Here is an 18,967-nt window from a genome sequence, read left to right on the forward strand (position 1 = left end):
GCCCTTCTTTTCACCATGACAGCATGAAAGCCAAGAGGCAAAGGATCCTGCCCAAGGTCACATACTAGTCAGTGACAGAACTGGACTGGAGTTCAGTCAGCTGATACCTGCTCTCTCAACTGATGTCACCTGGCTCTCTCTGTCCTGTCCTGAGTACTGTTGGCAGCGGCCTATAATAGTGTGATGTGGGTTGGGTCTGGTTTGTGTATGTACTTAAAGGCAGATAGATGACTGATCCTCCGGGAGTGATTTTGGGGCACAGATAGATTCCCACTGGACTTACTCCAAGCCTCTGTCAGTCAGCCAGCACTAGAGGCTGGGTACATCCTGTCACTGAGTACTGAGCTGATCTCCAGCCAACTCACATGAGCAGAGCAGGAAGCTCAAGGTCTCACGTGGCAAAAGAGCACATCCTGATTATCAACTAAGTGTATTGATCATCAGGTTCTTGATGGAGAAATCTGAAGTAAGAAGATGATCAGAAGCTCTGTTTGCGCCACCTTATTCATGGGATTGATGAATATGTTAAGCAACAGGTTGTTCTCAGCTCGTGGCAAAGGGTGCTTAAAAGTCAATTTATGGAACTTGGTATTTCCTTCAGAAATGCCACCTGAGTGGTGATGCATAGGCTCGCCTGTCAAACCCACTTAATCTACATTACATCTGCCTTATGCAAGGAAATTTGTTTACTGTTGAGTAAACACATTGTTATTGATTTTCCCTCCATATTCCAGATGGATCCCACAGATTAAAGAGGAAGATGAACTCATGAAATATGCTTATAATTACTGCATAATAGATTCCTTAACTGGGTCCCACCCTACCTGAGAGTTGCAGAAGGTACTTGAGCGGAAGAAGGATATGAGCTAGCCTTGGAGGAAGATTGGAATTGGTTTGCTCTTCTGAATTTCTTTAAGTGTCATTTAATCTTTATCATTCGTGTATTTTCTTTGGTGACTTATCTAGTTAAACATTTTGCCCATTTTTTAAGGAGATATTTTCATTTTCTTACAAGTGAATTTTGAGAGTTTTTTTTTTAAGATTTAATTATACATACAGAAGTGGGGTATAGGTCAGAGGTGTGGGGGGTGAGAGGTTTCACCAGAGACAGAGTAGGGAGAAGGACAGGCAGATCCACTGAAATACACTTCTGAGTGGAGCAACGGGCAGGTCAGGAGAGGTCTGCTGCACGGTGGCCACCTCCCTGGTTGGGGATTGAACTCATGCTGCAGAGGCTGTGATAGCTTCATAGAGCTGTGATAGCTGCATAGAGCTGTGCTTTAACCCATGGCGCCACCAGGGAGGGCACGAATTTTGAATTTTTAAAATATATTATAGATGTTATATTATTTAAAAAATTAAAATGTCCAAAACAGCCTATATATATATATATATATATGTATGTATATATATATATATATATATATATATATATATATATACATATATATAATAGATACAAGTCTGTCAGATACATGATTTACAAATATTCTCTCAGAAAAAAATTTAACTGAGACAAAGAAAAGAAAAGCCTGGCCACAGAAGTCTCTGTCTTTCCACTGAGGGTGATTTCCAGCACTGGGTAGAGTGATGTTCCAATTAGGTCCCCAAAAGATGAGGACTGAGCCTCCGTAAGTTAGAGGTTAGAACCATGCAGTGGGTTAGGGATAGAAAGGCATCCGAGGGAAGAAAATGCATTAGGGTTCAGACATGGGGTGATTGTTTAACTTATACTTACTTCTATGGTCTTTGACTTGGTTAACTAAATGAGGCCTTGGAGAGATGCTGAGACTGAAATGGGGACTAAAGTAACTAAGTCTATGAATCTGGGTATCTTGCCTGCCTGGATACTTCTTTGTTGGCAGAAGTCTAAAGGTTAGGGTGGTAGCAGTGTAGAAAATATTATTATTATTGTGGAAAAGATGCTGTTGTCAAGCATTCTTCAAGAACAAACCTTTCAGCAACCTGATGCCTTTTTCACTTCAAAAATCTATGGCAAATCAGTAAAATCCTATTAAAAAGAAATGAAAGTGAATGTAGTAGCAATTACCTCCTTCCTCATATGACTGAGGACCTGTGATCTCAGCAACCCCAGTGGATTTGGGGACTCTCAGAAAAACACAGGAAAGTTTGTGTGACCACACATCACTCAAACTTTGGCTCAGTAGCTTGATCTATGAATTGAATTTTCTTTTTGCCCTTTGAGGGGACAAGGAAGTTGAATGGTCTACCCACCCTCTTCAAGTAGCCTAGCAATATTGAAGTTGACTCAGTTTTTAATGAGTAATAATAAATGTCAGTAACAGTATGAAGTAATAGTATACAGTCAATATTACTGCACATCCCCGAAGGAGAACATTTGCCCCTGGCAAAATTACACATTGGGATCATAGGCATCTCCTAGAATGACTTTGCCTCAACTCAAGCCCTAGTCAAAGAAGACTTATGCACAAACACAGGCCATCCTCTCACAAGCTTCTTGATAATGTTAATTTATGAGTGTGGCTTTGGGATGGATTATTTGTGTTGACCACACCCCCCTAGGTTGCTTGGTCAATGAAGACTCCTGACCCCCATCCCAATTTATGAAATTAAAGTTGCCTGGTTGAACCCTAGAGTTTGCATTTAAAGAATGCTCCCTAGGTAATTCTTGTTTGTTTTAAATTTGCTAATGTTGGTAAACTTTTAATGTTGGCAGCCTGAGCTTACAGATGTAATAAAGTGGTAAAATAAAAGATTTATTTATTTATGCTTACAGAACTTTACCACTTTATTACTGAAAGAACAGTCCATTTCGGATGGAAACCATTCTTACAAAGAGAAAACAAATGAAAAGAACTAAAGGAAAGAGTGAAATCAAATGTTGGCAACATGATATTCATTGGCATTAGGCACAAGTCCATTCTGGGTTCATGTTGTAGGACACCAGTGAGGGGCATGTTATGAGCCATCTTAGAAGAGTTTGCCTGGCCCAATGGCCTTACCTCAGTTCCGTATGTGGGCATGTGGAGCTCTGTAAGCTGCAAGGGACAGACGATGGATAAAGAATCACAGAACAGCTACAGTCAATTAAAAAATCAAACTGATCACTATTTCCACAATCAGTGGATCACCTTGGTTTTCTGTGTCATTTGCATTTTAAACTTCCTAGTGTTCTTTTCCCCTGCACCAACCCAACCCAGTGGGAAGGAAAACAGAGTTAAACATTAGGTCCTCTCTTTATATACATTCATTGACACAAGTACTGTAATCCTTTTTTTTTTTTAAGATTTATTTATTTATGCTTACAGAACTGGGGTACAGGCCAGAGGTGAGAGGATTCACCAGAGACAGAGTGGGGATCAGAATAGGCCAGATGACAAAGTACACTGCTGAGGGGAGCAGCGGGTGGGCCACGAGAGGTCTGCCACGCCATGTGGGTCAGCTTCCTGGTTGGGAATTGAACTCATGCTGCAGTGGTTTTGGAGAGCTTCATAAAGTGGCATTTTAACCCACTGTGCCACCAGGGAGAGCCCCAAGTACTGTATTCTTTTTTTTTTTTTAAAGATTTATTTATTTGTGCATACAGAACTGGGGTACAGGCCAGAGGCTCAGGGGCGGCGAGAGGATTCACCAGAGACAGAGTGGGGAGCAGAACAGGCAGATCTACAGAAGTACACTGCTGAGGGGAGCAGCGGGCGGGTCAGGAGAGGTCACCACGCCATGTGGTCACCTCCGGGGCAGGCCGGGATCGAACTCATGCGGAAGTGGCTTAAGCTTCTTAGTGCTGTGCTTTCACCCGCTGCGCCACCAGGGAGGGCCCCCAAGTACTGTATTCTTATAGAGACCTTCTAACAACTGAAATAAAACATTAGCAACTCAAACTTTGCATCAAATTTAGTAAGTGAAGTGTTGGCATAATACTTTTGAGATGCTGGAAATGCCAACTTAATTGTTCCTTGCACAGAAGCCCAGGGACAATATTGCTAGGAATTACCCAACCATTCTAGCAGTTATGATTCCACAAGGAATCTCAAAATCTGCCCTCCTAACATATTTTCATATATCACTCCACCAAAATTTTCATCATCCCTTACTGGATCCTTGCTGACACTTCCTTTCTGGGTCATCTTTCTTGTTCCTCTTGAAAATCAAACTCTTTTTTGTGCACCTTTAAAAAAATGTTGCGTCATAACTTGGGAATTTTCTGTTATCTATCTAATCCATTCTAACATCTTAAAAACTGCACTCAAGAACAGGGATCCAAGATGACCTGGGAAATAGGCCAGAACTGAGAAACCTGAGGAATAGCTCCTGAGGAATAGCTGAGCAGGTTTTGAAATTTCAAACTGATTGTCATTTCTTGCATGTGTGGATTTAAATAGAAATCACAAACCCCTAATCACAACCTTCAAGTTCCTATCTAGAATTGATTATCTATTCTATCATGCAATATTCTAAAAGGATTTGAGTCAGCAAATCTAGGCGCCTAAAGCACAGCTATAAGATAAACTTGTACTGTATGTAGTTGGGGAAAATGAGGTATGGAAGAGGAAAGAAAATAAGGGCCAGAAGAAAAACCATTTAAGTCAAGGTTAGGTTATTATAGTAAATGCTGGTTTCTCTAAGGTGGGGTTAATTGCCAGAACCATCCTACAGATTTGGCTTTTAATGTCCTTGGATACAAAGCAAAGAGAAAAACAAAGCCAAGTTTACTATTCATAAAAAAGAAAAAAGAAAACAAACTTATTTTGTATTATAAGCAGAACTATTTCCTAATTACAAGACTTGATGAACGCTTCTCCCATGGTCCTGGAAAGAGGAGATATACAAAGCAGTGAGGGCTGGCTTCAGTACAGCCCTATGCTCAATGCAAGTTCCACAAAACTTAGAAATTCTGTTTCTCACATATGTATTGAAGTTCAGGGAAATCTGTTTAGACTCGCAAAATGATGACTGTGAAAATCCCTTGGCCTAGCTTAGTCTGAAGATAAAAACTGAAGTATCTAGAAAAATGGATTTCTTGGATCTCCTTTAGGCAGTTTTCCATAAATACTCACAGGTAGGCAGCCACGAGTTCAAGGTTAAACCTTGATCAGGGGCCTTCTGATTTTCTGCCCTGCTGGCTAAGGGCTGGCAGGCTTGACAGTTTGATCAGTCATTCATCTAATCTCTTGTTGTAAACAAGTTGTTTGGCAGTCTGTATGCACGTTCTGAATTGAAGTAGTTTGATCCAAGCCAGTGCAGAGTGGAGGCTACAGGCACAGTTCCATGGTTATCATTCATGCTACCATGGGCTCAGCCTCGTTGAGATGTCTTTACAAAGCACACTGTCTTATTTTTCAGAGAATGTATATGTTAAGGGCAAGAAATATTGAATCATACATGGCTTGAAATTCATCCTAGTTCTCAAAGGAGGATTCACTGGAGATAGAATAGCACAGAGGTTAATATAGTGGGTTTTGGATCAGAGGTGGCTGGGATTAAGAATCTATATGTTTCTGTGACCTTAGGTGAATGACTTCACCTTCTGAATATCTGTCCCTTGTCTGGTAAGTGTAAATAATAGTAACTAGCTCACAGGGGTGTGAGGATTTTTAAAAAGATGTAGATAGAAGATTCACCTTAGTTTCTGTCATGTGCATAAATAATGTTTCACAAATGGAAGTTGGCTACATTTTTATTTCCAGATGTCTTAGCAACCATCATTACACTTTGCATCCACAGCTACCTCTTGAAAGAACTGTTAAGAGAGAAGAAGAGAGTAAAAGAGGATAAAAGAATGCATTTTAATTTTGGATTCATTTTAAAATTTTGAAATAGATGAGATTAAAATTTCATTGTTATGGGCCCTCCCTGGTGGTGCAATGGGTTAAAGCACACACTATGACGCTATCGCAGCCACTGCAACATGAGTTCAATCCCTGGCCAGAGAGGTGACCCTCTCTGACCCGCTCGCTGTTCCCCTCTCAGTGTGCTTCGTCGATCTGCCTGTTCTTCTCCCCCCTCTGTCCCTGGTGAAGCCTCTCACCCCCTTGCCTGTATCCCAGTTCTGTGTGCATAAATAAAAAACTTAAAATTTAAAAAATTTTCATTGTTATAATCAAAGTAAGCTGGGCACTGGAGTGTCTGAGTACTTCTTTAATTCGTGTAAGTGTGGAACTTAGTGGAGGTGTTGTGTGGGTCATGCTGAATGGTTTATAGAGCTTTGCGATGGTAGTTCTAACTAATAAAAGGTCTAAGCCTTTGGGAACCCCTCCCCTCGCTGCTCCCCCCCCATCTATGCCTCTGCTGTATTTGCCTGTAACAGTTCATAATTGTACTTTCTCTTTCAGAGCTCTGTTTTTTGCTTGTTTCTTTGAAATTATTTTTATTTAAATTTTTTAAATGTATTCATTACATCATCAAAATACTTTCTATTCTTTATTTTGTGTCTGCTTTTTGATCTGTATGCCTATTTTAGCCATAAGCTTCATAGGCAGGACTTATGTCTGTTGCTCATCATCTCATTCAGTGGTAATTAAGGTAAAACGAGTGGCTCACGTGGTTTCTTGCCCATTCCAGACATTCAAGAAAATAGTTGAATGAAATGGGAATATTGAAACCTGGAGGTTAAGCTAATGTTAATAAAAACTCACCTGTAGCTAGAGACCCAAAGTGTACTTCTGAGGCTTTCTCTAAAGAGTCAGGGTCAAGAGATCAGTTAAAAGGATGTTAACCAAGTTATGGTTCTCAGCACCAGTGATAGAAATCACCCCTTTCCACCACTTGGTTTCACACTAACCCTAAAACCAAACAGAAGGCAGCAGAGGTGGCACTGCTGACTAGTACAAATCACTGTACAAATGGAGCTAAAGATAAATAACTCAGATAAAGAAGAAAAACAAAGTGGTTGCATTAGGTAAAGTCAGGCTGAGCTCCAGGCAGAATCTTACACTTCACATCCATATTTCTTCACTAGACATGCTGAGAAATGCCATTCCACCTTCTGAGAACCATGAATCTTTGCTCAGCCCATAAACCTATGAGAAGGTGGGGCTGTTAGACAGAGAAGAGTCTGGAGACAGAGGGTAGAGTCAGGAATTATCAAGTCCAAGACAAGCAGTCGACCAGGTTTTGATCCAACAGGTTCCCGATGACTCATTTAACCTCTGAATCAGGATATTTACAACCTGCATGATTGTACAGGTTATTCCTGGTTCTACAATCACCTGTTGGGAAACAGTGCAATGTAGTACAGCTCTTCTTTGGATCAGCAGTTAGTGAGCATGTTATTTGCAAAATACTTTTATTAAGACATTGATATCAGCAAATTTTAACAAAGCACTTTTTTTCCCCTTTGGGGCAGCCAAGAAATTTAATTAACACAAAAGATTTCTTGGGTGAGCAAAGAAGACCAACCAGGGCTGTGATGATCTCAAGAGGCATTTTTTTTCCTTTTTTCCTCTTATTTTCATTGTTGAAGATCCTTGTTTTTGTTTATTTTCCAAAAAAAAATTATTGAGAGATAGCATATGCGTGATATATGCAATCATAAGCTCAATCAATGTGTTTTGCTTTTCAAATAGCATGGCTTTATTTCTATGATTATGAAAACAAGCTATATGTATTGTTGAAAGAACTGAAAATGTGGAAAAAAAAGAATTATCATCAATGATTCTATTTCTAAGTTGACCACATCAAGATCCCTTTTAATGTTCTGATGAGGAACTTTCCAGCCTTTTCCTATAGTACTTTATAAAATTGTGATTGTACAGTACAAGCTGCTTTTATTTTTATGGTGAATATTTTTCTAAATTATCAAGTATTCTACAACTTAATGTCTAACAGTTCTACATAGAATTAAACCAATTCTCTATTATTAAAGACAGTTTCCACTGCCCTCCCAATATAAATAATGCTGCTTAAACATTGTTTTATGTAAATGCCTATCCACGTGTTTATTAGAAAGGATTAGTATTTCAGTTTCTTCAGTGAAGATGAGCAGATACCCTGATTTTATAGGTCAGGTTTAATTTTTGTTGTGATGGGAACTTTGTTGCCACTTTGTGGAGGGAACATGATGAGGGTTACAACTGTCATGGAGCAGGTTTGCATTTTAAGAAATGACTTATAATATTTAGAAACTCTTGAATTTTATATTTTTAGACTTTAAAAATATAGTGTAGTTTTTAAAATCAACTTTCATTGTGGTTAACGATGTGACATAATTTGCAATCTCTATAGTCAAACAGTGACTTGTCAGGGTCTTTAATATTCTGGTTTGACCTAGGAGCCAAAGTTGGAATATGCAGTGCATGACTCTATTCTTGTTGGCTTTCCTGAAAAATAACATCTTTCATGACCAGATATGTTTTAAGAATTGGACAGAGAAGCTCATTTTAGGCTATACTGCATGGCTAGTATTCAGTGAGCAACTTCTCGTTGGAGTCTTAGAACCTACTTTGATTGACCAAGTAACTCTCATGAGACTTTTGTCATTGAAACATAAGTGACATGCTTTGCAAGGAGGGGATATCATATATATGTGATAGATAGATATGACAGACACAGAGAATGAGTAAAGGACTGTTTTTTATTGGGGATTAAATTAGCATCCCAGAACCTCCTTAGGATTTATGTGACCTGAGGTAAAAGGAGGAAAATCTTGAATTTACTCACTTTGATTTTCAGGGGCCCCACAGGAGACCAAGGGTCTCCACTGACTTCACCAGGTGGCCAGGCCCATGTGGGAGGTGATGGGAGTGTGTGGTGCCCAGGTCAGACTCACCACGGGAATTGGTGTTCACGGCCTCAGTCTCCTTTCCTGAGAAAGGCTGATTAATGGAGACAGGCCATTTAATAATCACTGTTTCTTTCCAGTTATTGTCATTTTGGGTCTACAAGCAGCTAACTTCTGCCTTTTCCTTTTCTATAACTTAAACATTTTGCATAAACTAACCATAAGTGTCGATGCACTACTGTTTGTTCTTGTAGCTATTATAATTACTTTTGTGATCATCTGAACTGGTCATATTTTGCTGCATGATCTTAGATGAATGAGGGGGAAAGGACAGATGTAAGGATCCTTGTTTCCCCTTTACTTTGGATTCTGACCATGTGGAAGAAAGAAAGGATAAAGAAATCAAATAGAAATTTTACTTGGAACTCATTCCATGATGTTAGCTCATTAGCCATCCTCATGTACAGCAGAATTGGTACAAGACATACTCTTTTCCAACAGAAAGGAGAAGTGAGGTCTTGGGAGAAAATTTCCAAATCTAAGTAATTGTAAGCCAGTGACTCTCAGATGTGTGAAGATGAGTCTGGAGATCTTTTTTTTTGGTGAGGAGAGAGAAGGACATGTAAAATTTGAAAACCCATATTTGTATATGTGGGTTTTTTTTTTAAAGGTTTATTCATTTATTTGTGCATACAGGAGCTGGAGCACAGGTCAGAGGTGTGTGGGAGATGTTGAGAGGATTCACCAGACAGAGTGGGGAGCAAAACAGGCAGATCTACTGAAATACACTGCTGAGGGGAGCAGTGGTGAGACAGGAGAGGTCTGCTGTGCCATGTGGTTCACCTCCATGGCTGGGGATCGAATTTGTGCTGCAGTGGTCAGAGGTGTGTGGGAGATGTTGAGAGGATTCACCAGACAGAGTGGGGAGCAGAACAGGCAGATCTACTGAAATACACTGCTGAGGGGAGCAGTGGTGAGACAGGAGAGGTCTGCTGTGCCATGTGGTTCACCTCCATGGCTGGGGATCGAATTTGTGCTGCAGTGGCTGCAGATAGCGTCATAGTGCTGAGACTTAATCCCTTGCACCACCAGGGAGGCCCTGGTCATCTTTGTTTTATGTGAGTGATTGTGTTCAAGAACATGTCATACCTTTCAATTTGTTTAATTCTATTTTGGGTGGCTTAGGAGTGTTTTAAAGTTTCCCCCATATTGATTTTGCACATTTCTTGTTAAGTTTATCCTTAGGATTTATCTTTTGTTGTTGCTATTTTAAATTAAGCTTTCCCCTCTATTATAATGCTTAACTGGTTATTGTTCATATATCTCAAGGTTATTGATATCTGCATATTAGTTTTATAGCCTGCCTCCCCTAGACTTCTTTAATTGCTTAGTTAATTTTATCATGATTTCCTTAAGATTTTATGTCTGTACTATTATGTCTGTAAGATGTCATCTTTAGATCTGAGCTGCAAATGTTTTATTATATTTTGGAAATTGTTACTGATTCCTATAAATTTTTTAAAGATTTATTTATTTATGCATACATAAATATGGGGTATAGGCTAGATATGCTTCACCAGAGAATAGAGAGCAGAACAAGTGGATAAACTGAAATACACTGCTGAGGGGAGCAGTGGAAGGAGAGACAGGAGCGGTCTGCTGCAGTGGCTGCTGATAACTTGATAGTGCTGAGACTTAACCCCTTGCCACACCAGGGAGGCCCTGATTCCTATGTATTTGAATGTTAGGAATAAGTATGGAGTACTGTAGAATACTTTTTCAGATTTTAGGGGATTGTGATTTTTCTACTTAGATCTATTAATATGGTGAATTATAGTAGTTTATTTTCTAATGGCAAACTACCTTTATGTTCCTAGAATAACTCCAGTGGATATGGTATATAGTTTTCTTAATATGGCATGGGATCTTGTTTACTAATATTTTAATTTAGGATTTTTCAACAATGTACTTAAGTGATCGTCCATTTTCATTGTGACATTATTTTTTTTCCCCGTCAGGGTTATGAGTCAATAGTGTGCTTCAATTCATGAAAAGAATTTGGGCATTTTTTTCTTTAGAACATGGTAGCATCTCCCTTTAAAAAACTAAGTTTAGTGCCTTTTTGTGTTTTTTTTTTTTTGATAATTTCCCAATTAAAAAAAGTTATTTTTTTTAATTCAGTAACTGTTAGGATCCTGTCAGTTTCACCGCCATAGGTACCTGCCACCTAATCACCCATAGTCCCCCACCATAGTCCACTTGCTTTAACTCTTTCCTTCTTTGTTCCCAGACCTATCTGACTTTATCTATTTTTTCTGTGGGTATTGGTCTACGTTTTTTGTCTCTATTGCAGTCAATTTTGATAGACATGATTTTAGTAGGAGATAGTGCATTTCATCTGACTACAAATGTATTTGAATAGAGAGATACAAAGTAGTTGTTTATGATTTTTTAAAAACACTTTTCTGCTTTGATGTCTATTTCCCTTTCATAATTTATTATTTTGGTTTTTTTTTTTTCTGTTAGTGTTTCAGAGGACCAGAATTTTGATTTTGAAACTTGTTCTCCCTTCCCATCACTCCTCAGGCTTTTCCTGTAATTCAGTAATGTTCCACTAGGTGGTAGCAGATGTCTAGACTGTGCCATTCATGAGAACAAATCATGAATTTTTAACTTAAATTCAACTATAGATTAAAATAAATTCTGATTTATTTAGTTGTTATTTAGAAGTTCTGCTGAAAATACAAATTGTCTTATAAACTAATTTCTGACCTCTGGTACTCAGCGTTAACTCACAGCACCAGGCACAGATAATGCCCTGGTGAAGCAGGTGACCAGTGTCATTTTCCAGAGCTATGGAGGGGTCAGCATCTTCTAAAGTTTCACTGTCATTGTCCTGTGCTGTCTCTGGTTTACAAATAGCTTTGTCTTGGTTCACATGTCTTTTTACTTGGTCCCTTTTGTTGAGATTCTTTTACAGTTAATGTACTTTCACTCAAAGTCCTCGCTCTACTGACACATGTCTATGTTGGGAAGTAAGATTTTCTTCCACCAACTTTGTGGTGTTCCACTCCTTGCCTTTTGAGTTCTCCATGCCCAGAAAAGAAGTTGAAGTTAATATAAACTTCTCAGTTCTGAAATGATCAATGAATGGCCCAAGATGGCTCTTTAAAAAGTCTCTTCATATATTTTTCAAATACAATGAAATTTATTTTAATAAAAACTTTAAGTCATTAAGTATTGCTTTCATACAATTAGAAATCAGTATTAACAAATCATGTGCTTTTAAAAAGGGCTAATGGGCAAACTATTCAAAATTATTTTTTACTTTTTAACTAGCTAATCCAGTTTTTATGTCTCACCTGACTATAATGCTATTCCTAATCCTGATAGTCTCTTACAGTAATATGTCAGTAAGAAATGGCTGACACAGCTCTGGGATCACAGTTAAACTGGGTAGCACAAACTTCCTGTAATTTCTTCGTGTAGCTTGTTCTAGGACATTGGGGTTCAGGGAATAACTTCTTTTGTTTACTTTCTTTTACTTGTACTTGTTTCTATAAGTTTCCATTTCTCATTTTCTGAATTTTTCTTGATCCTTTCTATTGGAAAAATCAAGAAATGAAAATCTGTGATCTTTTGTGACCAAAAATCCCCATCCCACCAGGTTATCTTCTTCAATTAGAAGGCAGTAATTTTCCACTGATTCATAAAATGACATCACTTTCTTTTCTCATCAACTTTCTAACTGGAAAGTCACTTAAGACTATTTACATACAATGGCACATATCTTGCAAATCTGATATGCTACCAAAAAAAAAATTCTACCAAAAAAATTCAGAAAGTTCTATGCAAAAAGAACATTTTAAGTCTAAATACAAAAGTTCCTGAGTTCAATAAACATTTACAGATAGTTTAAAAATTATTTTCTAATTTTGTTATAAAATTTCTAAACATTCAGAAAGATAGTGCAATAAACCATCACTTAGATTAAAGAATTAATATTCTGCTATATATCCTAATATAAATCTGTTTTGTGAAACATTTAAAAGTACATTGTAGATACTGTAAGCTGTTAGTCTCCTATACAATTACATTATTATCCTTAAGAAAATTAACAATGCTTCCTTAATTTTATTTAATAGTCAGTTCATATCTACAGTCTCCCAATTTTCCTCATATTCAAGCTTTAAACACTTCTTTTGGTTCCTGTTTAGCATTTTTGAATCTAAAAAAGTCTATTAAAAATATATTGACTTTTTGAATAGACTACAACAGGTGTTTCACTTTTTCTGGCAGTTTCATTTAATTCAAAGAGCATGTTATCAGATTAATTTTATGACAACCAACTGCTATTCTCTCTGCAAAAGCTTTCAGAAGTTGTAGTAACTTGAAGCCACAAAGTCTTTTTGTCTGACTAATTCTCAGTCCAGTGAGAACTGCAACCAGAGAGACTCAAGAACAGGAAACCCGCTCCCCACCGATGCATCAGAAAAGGGTAATTTTAACAGCTTTCTATCGTTGCTGTGACAGTTTGTGACAAACAGCAGTAGAAAATAGCACAGATTCGTTAGCTTATATATAGTTCTGGAGGTCAGAATTCCCAAAAGTATCTCGTTGGGTTAAAAACAAAGTGATGTCAAGGCTGCATTCCTTTCTGGACACTAAGCAGAAGCTGTTCTGTGCTCTCCCAGCTTTTAGAGGCCTCTGCTTTCCTTGGTTTGGGGTCCCTTTCACCAAATTCAAAGCCAGGAGTATAGGTCTTCGAATCTCTGGCCCTGAATTTCCTGTTTCCCTTTCCCACTTATGAACTCTCATGATTACATTGGGCTCACCTGAATAATCCAGGACCCCTCCCTATCTCAAGGCCAGCTGATTAGCAATCTTAATTACATAGGTTTAAATAATATACAATTTAACTCTTCCTTACTGTGTATATAACATCACAGCTTCTGGGGATTAGGGTGTAGACTTCACTGGGGGTTATTATTCTGGGTACTACAGGAAGTGATCTGGTAGAGATTTGTAAATTACTCACAAGAGTACTTTCTGCAACTTTGTTTTGCATTCCTTGAAATTCTGTAAAAGTTGATACTGTGTTGAGTCCTTTTTGAGAAGGATAAAAGAGTTAGAAGGCTTTTGTTGTAAAATTTCCTTCCCAGGTGGATCTAAAATTGGTCCTGGAGGATAGTGCTGATTCATACACGATATATCTGAAGTCAAATTTTTCATTTGCCAGTTTTGTTTCATTTGGATTAAATAGTTAAGCACTTTCTTAATAGAGAATCCAAATGGCTTAAATCTTACTTAGTTCACTTTAACTCAAGACTTTAAGTTCTAGTTGTCTTCTTCTATCACTTTAAAATATGGTAGCAGAGTCCAAAATTATAGGTGGGGATCATGTACATCTCCTCCTGTGTTCAAATCAGATCAGAGGTGGATCATTCAGCTGACACCCAGGTTCATGTTACATGACCTTGGCCACTCAGGGTCCAAAGGAATCACAGGAGGGCCTCTTGTTAAGATAATTTTTATAACTGTTAATGTAAAAGAAAACTTTTTTTCTGTTTCAAATAATTTTATCAGATTTTTAAAAAAGAGAGACTCTAATATTTCATTAAATGCAATAAAATCTGTCCCTCTGACGCTGGTGGGTTTTTCTATTGTAGTTAAGTGAAAATTTAGGGGCATTATTGCTTAGGTAGGGAATCTAGTTCCTTTTGAGAAAGGGAGATTAAGTGGTTTTAGCTAGCAGAAGGGAAATACTTTAAGTTAGTGAATATAGAGGGATTACTGGGAGTTAGAAAGTGTAAGTGGCTACAGAATCTTACACAGCAGGGAGCTGAACTGATAAAACAGAGGTGGTTTGAACCAGGTGGATTTTAGTTCAGTTTTATCACAAACTCTCCACTGTTGATGCCTTAGTATGAAGCCTACTCTTTGCTATGATAGCATGAAAAGGAAAAAGCCACACTTTAAAAAAATATAATAGTTTATTTTTACATCATTTTGTGCCTTTTTCCATCTCAGTTGTAATCCCCGTGGGCTTTCCATCACCAAATCACCTGTGTGTCATCACCATAGTCCAGTGCACTTCCCCTTTTCCCCCTCATTTTTGATCCCATTCCCCACTCCACCCCCGTAAAATGTCTCTGGTATATAGTTGTTCATTATTATTTTTATTTTTTTCCTCTGGTCCTTTATGCTCCTGCTATCAGTGAAACCATCTGTATTTTTCCTTTCCTTTCTGTCTTATTTGACTAAGTATGATTGCTTGCAGCTCCATCCATGTTGCTGCAAAAGGCATGAGTTTATCTTTTGATTGCAGAGTAATAATCCATTGATATGCCACATCTTTTTAATCCAGTCATCTACTTTTGGGCATTTGGGTTGATTCCATGTCTTTACTATTGTAAATAAAGCAGCAATAAACATGGGGGTGCAGGTATCTTTTTGAATCAGTGTTTTTGTTTAAAAGCCACACTTTTTACCGAAAGCCTGGAAGGGGCTTGTGCAGTGGACCTACAGGGTGATCTTAACGGTAAATAAAGGTGATTATGTTATGACAATAGGCCTGGGTTCTGCTGTCTGTCACTACCAAAAAGCCAATATGCAGAGATAGCATTAAATCAATAAGTGCTTTTGTTTTTCAGAATCACTGCCCATTGATCTGAAACAACACAGGGACCATTCAGCCATCTCCTCTTGAGCTGGCCTTTCCATAATGAGTTAAACAGTAACAGTTAGCCGTGAACAAACAGCACATCAGGACAGATGTTCTTGGAATTCTTCTCTTTCTGCCCGCAGGAATTGTTATCAGTCTGCAGGTTTCCTTGATCCTGTACATCTGAGGGTATCTACATCTTGAACTCATTCAGGCATCATCAGGGCAGGAATTTCAGGTTTAAAGTGAGAGTTTTAGCTTAAAGAAAACAGATTCGTCATACAGTGTGTACGTGCAGCCTGTGCTGTGTGTGCAGATTCCTATACTGGGCATGGTGCACTTCCCGTCCTCCTCAGCCTCTGTCACAATCACTATTATGTATATTTCTCCAGGCTGTTAAACAGGCATAAATACTCTCCTCCATACACACCCTCTTAAAAAGTCCAGTAGTACCAATGGGCTTATAACAGAACTCAGATTCCGGTCCTCCCATCCCCTAAACTACTTGCCCCGACTTGCTCGCTTATCTGCCAGCAGGCTATCTCCCCTGGCACAATGCCAGCTGCAGCCTTGTCAGCATATTATAATGCCTTCGGATTCAGCATAGTATCTTTCTGATCTACCACAGTTGTTAAGATGAAAGGGGATCCTTTTATTATTTTCCCGGGGGAGAGTTTTTTATTTTGTGTTTGATCTTAAAAATACTTTGTTTGTGGGTAGTGCATATTCGGATTGGCTTACTCATCACCCACATTGACTTTCCAACATGTCTTCCCATCCTATTGAGGCAGAAAGCAAAAGCCACACTCCCAGGCTCCCTGGTCAGGCTCGAAGCACAGGGGCAGGGGTCCTCTAGCAGCAAAGAAGGTTCTGGTGTCTAGTTCCTTGGGTCATGGGTGCTACGTGGAAGGCAGGGGAGGTAGTGAGGTTTTTGCCAGAATGAACCTGTGAAGGGATTATTTCTCCAGGCTGTTGTTTCTGATTGTGTAGCATACGAACTTATATCCTGGGATGTTCATAAGCTTCCTAATTCTATATAGTAAATCTGTTTCTGTTTAAATGAGCAAATGAGTTCTATTATTTCCAACTAAGAAACCCTATAGAAGAAATCATTGAACTCTCTGATAAGTCCCCATTATCCAAAAGCAAACCCTCTACATTCCAGTCCCCTGTGATTTTAATGATGGTTAATATTTTAACTGTGCTCTTAGAGGTGATATTTTCATATAAATTGTTGTATTTTTCAAATAACCATATATAATAATTATGTCGGGTAGTATTATAGCTACTTTATATAAGAAACGAAAGCAAAGAACTCTTGAGTACCTTATTCAAGGATTTTAAATGAATCCATTATACTGCGTAGAGTCCACTCCTGGTTTTCCACTATTCTGAACACTTTTCTTTAAATGTGTCCACTGGCTCCCACGTGATTTCAAAGGCAATGCAACACCTCTTACACAAAAGTTACTAGACTTTTAACCATTTTAAATAGACTTTTAGATATTGATTATATAATAAAGCTTGACCAAAAAAGTTTCATGTTTTTGCCCCCAAATTGTTGCTTTTTGACTTCTTTAATCTTGGTGAAACTTTTCTCCATAAAATTATTAAAAATGGCTGCAGAGGCATGCCCTGACACTTACTTTCTGGATTCTCTTGTACCTGAACAGAAAGAAAATCACGAATTATTGTTCTGTGATATGCTTAGACTTCTGTTTGTTCATGAACGAATGAAAAGCATGGTCCAGGTTCCATGTCCTAAACACAGAGCATCAGGGGTAGACATGCTTGTTCCTTACATGGCCTCTGATTTTGTCATGAATTGTAGCAAAACAGTTTGTATCAAAAGCTAATATGATGTTCTGTTGTTCCTTGGGTCAGTCACTGACACAGGAACTCTATTTGCCCTGATAAGCAGGATGTTGGAGGGGGATGTTGGAGGGGACTTCGGGCTACAATGTGCAGCTTGCAGCTTGGTTCACAGTTACAAATGCCAGGCCTCACAGATTAGCATTAGTCAAGCTTGTCTTCCCTTACCTCTTGCCATTTTCCCCCAGGTTTGTCTTCTTGCATTCAAAGGAAAAGGGGGTTCAATAGCTGGTGCCCACCCATCTCTGTGCTGACTCCTTTCCCCTCTCCCTTTTGCAAGCCTTTGCGCATTGCCCTGTTTTTCCCTTTGTATAAATATCCCTGCACCTGCCAAAGAGCGGACGGTGGTCTTTCAGACACGAGTCTCATACCCTCCTCATTTGTCAACAAATGAAGCCACTTTCCTTTGGCTTAGACTCTCTTGCCCTTTACTGACTGAGGGAAACTGAGGCTGGCATTCAATATCACCTGGAATTCCTGGGACTAATGGTCTGTAAGACACTCAAGAGGTGGTGGTGTGGTGCACACAACTCAGGTACTCTGAATATTCTCACAGCTTGTTTAATCCTCACAGATGTTAAGATAGTTGGGCCTTGTAACCAAACTTACCTGAGAGTTGTGCTGCTACATATACTGAGGACAGGATGTCAAGGCCAACTGTCTGATAGGATTGTTGGGAGAGACTACTTTTATTTGCAAACACTCCGTGAAGTGAGGTTTAATAGAAATGTGTTTTCCTTGGCCAGCTTCCTCCTCTAGATCAGCTCCATGGGTGAGCAACACACTGGAGTAGCACTTGGGAAAGTTAAAGTAATAGATATTTCCATAAAGCTATTTGATACCTAAAAGCCAATCCATAAAACTTTCAGGGTTTTTATTCCCCTCCAAAAGACTACATAAAATGTTAGATAGAATTCTCCACTCAGCTCTGCCGCCTTGCTCGGAAGTGTGACCAGGGTGGGGAGGCAGGCTAGGGCTGGCTGGAGGTTGTGCCCCCTCCTGGCCTGGAGGAGTAGATGCCCCACCAGGATCTTGCTGTGGGAGACTGTGTCTCACTTGGTTCCCTCTGCTGCCTTTTCATCCAAATGAACAACCATCACATGAATCAGTTATAGTAAAAATAATGGAAAGGCAGCCCTTTGGAAAAAATTGCTCAGAGGAAGAAGCCACAAGTCACTGTATATTCTGAGGCCTCACAAAGATATAATCACCATAGTTTGGCTTCCACTTAAAAGCAACATTTAGAGTGATCCAAGAAACTACCATGAGACAGTGTTCTGTGGTAATGGAGATCTGGGTGTGGACACCACAAACGTGAAGCATGGAGCCTTGGAAAACTGATTTTCTGACTTCTTCACCATGAGAAATGTCACTAGGAGTGACCCCTGCATCCTGGAGAAGTATATTGCCATCTGTGGGCTTGTCATTAAAATCTGAATGGTAAATAAGTTTTGTTTCTATACAAGTAAAAAACAATAATTACAACATTAGTAGTAACAGTAACTAATATTTATTAAGTGCTTACTATGTGCTAGGCACCACGCTAAAGTACTTTACATACATTATCTCTTTTAATCCTCATAAGAGCTCTGAGGGAAAAGAATGGTTACCTCCATTTTAGAGACAAAAAATCTGGAGCTTAGTGAGGTGAAGGTTCCTGACTGTAGTCACTCCATTTGTCAGAGCGAGCCCAGATCTTGCTGACTCTAGTGCCTGGATACTCAGCAGGA

This window comes from Condylura cristata, unplaced genomic scaffold, assembly GCF_000260355.1.
Source record: "Condylura cristata isolate star-nosed mole 26May11 unplaced genomic scaffold, ConCri1.0 scaffold00003, whole genome shotgun sequence".
Taxonomy (NCBI): domain Eukaryota; kingdom Metazoa; phylum Chordata; class Mammalia; order Eulipotyphla; family Talpidae; genus Condylura; species Condylura cristata.